The sequence below is a fragment of the Hevea brasiliensis genome, chromosome 4 (genome assembly GCF_030052815.1).
Source record: "Hevea brasiliensis isolate MT/VB/25A 57/8 chromosome 4, ASM3005281v1, whole genome shotgun sequence".
Lineage (NCBI taxonomy): Eukaryota > Viridiplantae > Streptophyta > Magnoliopsida > Malpighiales > Euphorbiaceae > Hevea > Hevea brasiliensis.
Genome location: NC_079496.1, coordinates 65,599,240 through 65,605,444, shown reverse-complemented (window position 1 = coordinate 65,605,444; position 6,205 = coordinate 65,599,240).

Genomic DNA, 6,205 nt, shown 5'->3' with positions numbered 1-6,205 from the left:
CTATCAAACGACTACACTTGTAAGGTAGCTAGAGTCAGTGACTCAGTTATATTAATGTGAATTACCTGTACCACAGTAATTGCTATAAGCTTAAAGATATCAGTGAGACTTATCATCCTTAAACGGATGGACAGTCGAAACAAGTGATTCAGGTAAATTTTGAAACTCGTTGAGTTCCTATAAATAATGAAATGAAATGATAATAATAACCTGTAAAATGTGATAAGCCCTCAAGAATATATTGAGAACTTGTGTCATTGAATCCGAGAGGAGATGTGACAGATACATCCCACTAACAGAATTTGTATACAATAATAAGTGTCATGCTAGCATACAAACGGCACCCTATGAAACATTGTAAGGGAACGAATAACTATGGATTTTGTGATGAAACTTCCGAGGACACAAAATAGTCAAGATGCAGTATAGGTCATAATTGATAGACTAACCAAGTCTGCTCACTTTTTGCCAGTCCGGATGGACTATAGCCTGGAAAGATTGGCCAGATTGTACATATATGAGATTGTAAAATTGCATGGAGTGCCAGTATCAATTGTATCTGACAGAGATCCTAGGTTCACTTCTAGATTCTGGGGTAGTCTTCAGAGAGCCCTAGGAACTAGATTGAACTTCAAAGACAAAGATTCCACCCACAGACAGATGGCCAACCTGAAAGGGTTATTCAGACATTGGAGGATATGCTATGGGCTTGTGTGATTGAATTTGAAGGTAGTTGGGATACACACTTGCCTTTGATTGAGCTTGCTTATAACAACAGCTACCAATCAAGCATTGGGATGCCTCCATATGAAGCTTTGTATGGCAGAAAGTGCAGAACTCCCTTATGTTGGGATGAAGTAGGTGAAAGGAAGATGATTGGGCCAGAAATTGTTCAGCAGACAGAGGAAAAGATCAGATTGATCAGAGATAGACTTAAGGCTGCATCAGATCGTCAGAAGTCCTATGTTGATCTGAAAAGAAGAGATATTGAGTATGCAGTGGGTGATAAGGTATTCCTCAAAGTTTCTCCTTGGAAGAGGATTATGAGATTTGGCAGAAAGGGGAAACTGAGTCCTCGTTTCATCGGACCATATGAAGTTCTGGAAGGAGTGGGTCCTTTGGCATATCGGTTGGCATTACCTCTAGAGCTAGCAAGGGTACACAGTGTCTTCCATGTGTCCATGTTAAGAAAGTACAGATCTGACCCATCTCATGTACTATCAGTTGAAGAGATTGAGGTAAGTCTAGACCTCTCATATGAGGAACAACCCATAAAAATTCTGGCTTATGAGGTGAAGCAGCTGAGGAATAAACAGATACACCTGGTTAAAGTGCTGTGGAACCATCATTCAGGCCAGGAAGCTACTTGGGAACGTGAAGAGGATATGAGGAGACAGCACCCACAGCTGTTCAGAGACTAATACCAGGTAAAATTTCGAGATGAAATTTATTTAAGGGGGGGAGAATTGTAACACCCCTAAGTTTGGTAGTGCGTTCTGCTGTTCCGGTGACCAGTGCTGTCCGGACAGCTAGGATGCCTAGACTACACTTCGTTATGAGTGAGGAGACATAAATAATGAAATACAAGAAAAGAAAATACAAGAAAAACAAAGGAAAAATCATAGCAAAGAAATGTAACCAAGTTAAGCGAGTCGAGAACCCTAGCGATGGGTGACCGCACCGGGAAGTCACGGCGTGGAATGTTGACTAGCCCTGGACCGCGGGAAACCCTAGAAAATATTTTTAAGACTTAAAGAGACATCAATTGAAGTATAAATATCATTAGAAATATCAAAGAAAAATTAAATAATTAGTACAAAGAAAAGTGAGAAATCGAAAAACAGACAAAACCTGGTGTTACTGAAAAATCGGGAATGCAACCCGAACAGGGGCATTGTGGCCATTTGATATCCCGAGTTGTCTTTTGACCTAAATGTCAATTAAAAATAAATAATATTACACTTGGAAAATGTTAAAGAAAAATTAGTAAGTCAATATAAATAAAAATGAAAATTTAGAAATCGATGGGTCAAGGATTTAATCGGTAACACTAAAAATTTCAAAATACAAACCGAATAAGGGCATTTTGGTCAATTGATACCCCGAGTTGACTTTTGACTTAAATGTCCATGAAAAATTAGTAGTGTTAAAAATTTAATAATGCAAAAAAAAAAAAAATTGAAGTCAAATGTGTGGAGTAATTAAGAGGAATTAAGGGTAAAATGTGGAATAATTAAAAATTTAGATTATTTAAATGTTAATTGTGTTAGTGGAGCACTATGGATTATTTAAACTTATTAAGTGGACAGAATTTCCACTAACCAAGTCACCTTCTTTAACCTTTGAAACCCATTGCCGAATTCAAATCTCTCTCTCCAAACTTCCATAGCCAACTTTCATGCAAAGCTTAATCTCTCCCCTTTCATGCCATAAATCCAACAAGTCCCTTCATGAAAGTTTATCCTCACATCAAGAACAATCCTTGGGCAGCTATTAGGAGAGGAAATAGTGGAGTTGTCAAGGGCAGCAAGGGTCACACATATGAGGTAAGTGCAAAGAACCCCCACCCTTCCTTCTTTAAAGTTGATGAGCTTCATGAGATGAGTTGAATTCTCTTGAAATTTAAGAGAAATGATAAGTCTACACTCCTTCTAATTTCTGGTAGCCTTGAGGAGAGCTAGGTTTAGATGGTTTTGAATGATTAAACTTGCTGAATGATGCTTGAGAGTGAATATAGACATGTATATAGGTTGAATTGTATGTATAATTGAAATTGAAAAATTATTGGAGTTTTAATGTTAAATTGGGGCTGTTTAATTATGATGAAATTTTGATGATGACTTGATGAAATTGAGACTATTTAATGAGTATTAGAAGTGCCATGTATGCTTATTTGGAGTTTGGAAGAAGGAGGATTGCCAAATTGGAAGTGCAAATTGTGTGCAGGTTGTGTGATTGATGAATGCAGTGTATAAATTAGGTTATAAGTGTAAAGTTGTGACTCCAATTGGTATGAGACCAATTGGAGGTGAAACTAGGCACAAAATGTGCCAACTTTCATTGAGAAAGCATACCAAAATTCTGCTTGCAAGGTGGCATAAAAAAATGACCAATTCGGATTAAGTGCAAGTGAAACCTGAAAACTGACCATTTGGGCAGCAGTTAGTGTTTAGGCCATAACTCACTCAAAACAGATCCAATTGACCTGAAATTTTAACCATGAATAGTTAAGACCCATACCTACAAGTCTTATGAAGACACCAAAGCCCAGAAATGATCATAAGCAAGTCAAACAGCTTGCACAAGTTCGGGTCCAAAAACTGGCCGAACCAAAGTTGACCAAAATTGACCTAAAATGACCTAATTTGATGTCATTTGACCAGCAATAGTAAAATGACCATAACATGGTCTACATAACTCAGAATGACCTAAAATTTTGCCCCGCGTTCCATAAGACATAGATCTACAAGTTTGTAGTTTTGACTGAAACCCGAAAACCGAGGGAACTAGGTCGTCCGGCTAGGTCAAACTAGTATACCGGAATACAGCAATTTGCAATAAAATGCACTAAACAAGAAAATGAAATTGGTAACGAGTACCAACCCTAAAACACTATCGAATGTGACATATTAGTGACACTAAAACCTAAATTACCTAGAACAAATCGAGGGTCGATATATTAGGTGATTAAGCAAATAATAGATTTCAGTGAACTACTTATCAAGCATTATCGATAGAGACAATTTAATTTAGTACTGAAACAATTTAAATTGTGTTTCTCAGTTAGTAAAGACTCAGGAAAAGGGAAGGAAACACTGAGTCCAGACCAGGAGACAGTCTCAGAGGTTTGTGCACAACTAGTTTTCAACTGATTTTGCTATGAATAATATTTCATATGATTAATTGTATGTTATTATTCTAAATTGTGTTTGTGCAAAACTAGTTTTCAACTGATTTTGCTATGAATAATATTTCATATGATTAATTGTATATTATTGTTTTAAATTGTGTTTGTGCACAACTAGTTTTTAACTAATTTTGTTTGAATATTTCATATGATTAAATGACATACTTTTCTTAGGTATTATGTTTAACAAGCATTGGATTTAATTCAATGATTATTGAAAATTATTATAGTATGTATGAATTTAGCTTTGTGAAATGGTATTTCCACAAGTATTAAGCATTGTTATGGATTGAATAAATTATGTTTTAGAAAATTGTGATAGAACATGTTTTGAATTGTGATGGTAATTTTTCATGGAAAAATGCAAATTTATGATTTGAATTGTGTTGAGCATAAAAATTATTGGATATTGCAATTGACTTTGAATAGAATTATATTGTGATTTATGCTCACTAAAAGGATTGTGATATTGTTTTATATCTCACTATAGATGCTTGACTAGGTTATTACCCGTCTCTCTCATTTGTTGAGAAGACAATGGAGTTAGTTGTGTTTTGATTACCATGGTACGTGCACAGGCTTAGATTTTCCTCTGATTTGAGGTTAGATCTAAGTTTATTTTATCGTTATGGCCCTTGCGGAAGATTCATTATTGTGATGGTACTGTGCACGATGATTCGACCTCCCCGACCATAGGGAGTTAGAATCACATCGAAGATGGCCCTATCGGATTAGTCTTGCATAGTTAGTGAGATAAAGAATGATTTGTGAGATACAGCATGGTTTTTGAGCTACAGCATGGTTTTTGAGATACAACATGGTTTTGAGATAAAGATTGATTTTTGAGATACATAATGATTTTTGAGATACAGAATGGCTTTTGAATGGTAAAGAATTGTGATTTCAATTATGGTTTATGTATAATTGATTTTGTTGGAATTACTTAAATGGTTAGTCATGATTTGATAAATTGAATTTTGTGATCAAAGTCATTTATACAAATGATTTACATTATTGGCAATGAATATTTTGAGTTTTGGAATTTGATGAGTATTCAGATTTCCAAATTATTTATCAGAATTTTGTCAATGTATATTGTACTATGTTTTAAATTATAGTTGTGCACCACTGAGTTCACTACTCAGTGATAGCTTTGTATGCTGTCGCAGGTAAGAAGAGCATAGAGCAGTGAGTAAGTTTCTTTGAAGACACTTTCAGATACTTTCAGATCAGCTCCAGGTATATTATAGGTATACCCATGTACATAGGTCTGATGTATGCATGTAATAATATGTATGTAAATTATTTGAGCAGTTGTAAATTAAAATTGTACATTGAAGTTGAAAAATGAATTATGAGTTATTTTGACTTGTAAAATTTGTATTATATTTCTTTTATCTCATCCTTTGAAAATACTGAAAAATTGTTGTGGATTGAGTTGAGAAAAATATTGTGTTGAATTTTGTTGGAGTTGAGATTTGAAAAAATATTGAAGTGCTTTTTACAGGTTTTCTGAAGAACTGTTTTATCCAAAATACAGATGGCACTCTGTCAAAATTTTTACAGAAATTCCAAATAAGTCAAATGTGTTAGTTCTATCACTTCAGTTCACAAAAGTTTTTAACACCTGTAAATAGTGCTCACCACTGTGAAAGAAGTAAGAAAAGTTTTTAAAATCCCTTGTAGTGTATTTAATGGGTTATCAGTAGATGGAGTTGATAATTCATTAGGTATACTACGGGATCATGACATGCCTTACAGAGGGGTAGGGTGTGACATGTGTAATCCCATGTGTCACCATCTCATGGTGCCACGTGTCACACTGTGAAATGACCAAAATGCCCCTGTGTCATAATTTTGAGTTCTTAACCCAAAATAATTATTTTTCTTCTTCTAATTAATTTATATCAAATATAAATTAATTAATTAATCTCTATTAATTAATTTCTCATTAATTAAATTCATATTTAAACACTTTAAATATAAATTTAATTTATACTACACATCTAATAATCTAGATTTGGTTTCAAGTCATGCTAGGGACTTTGCAATTTAATTACAAACCAAACCTATTTAATTAATCAATTAAACTCTTTAATTAATTAATTAAATCATATTTAAATTGGTGATAACTTGTGTATGTGTGTGACTTACTAGGCTCATCACTAATTGGCAATGAGACATGATATCAACTCTTAATATCATCAGAACTCTTTCTTATCATAAATGATTTCTCTAAATCATTTTATGCACCTCATAGACCATGGTTAACACCTAGCATAGCATGCCATGGCCACC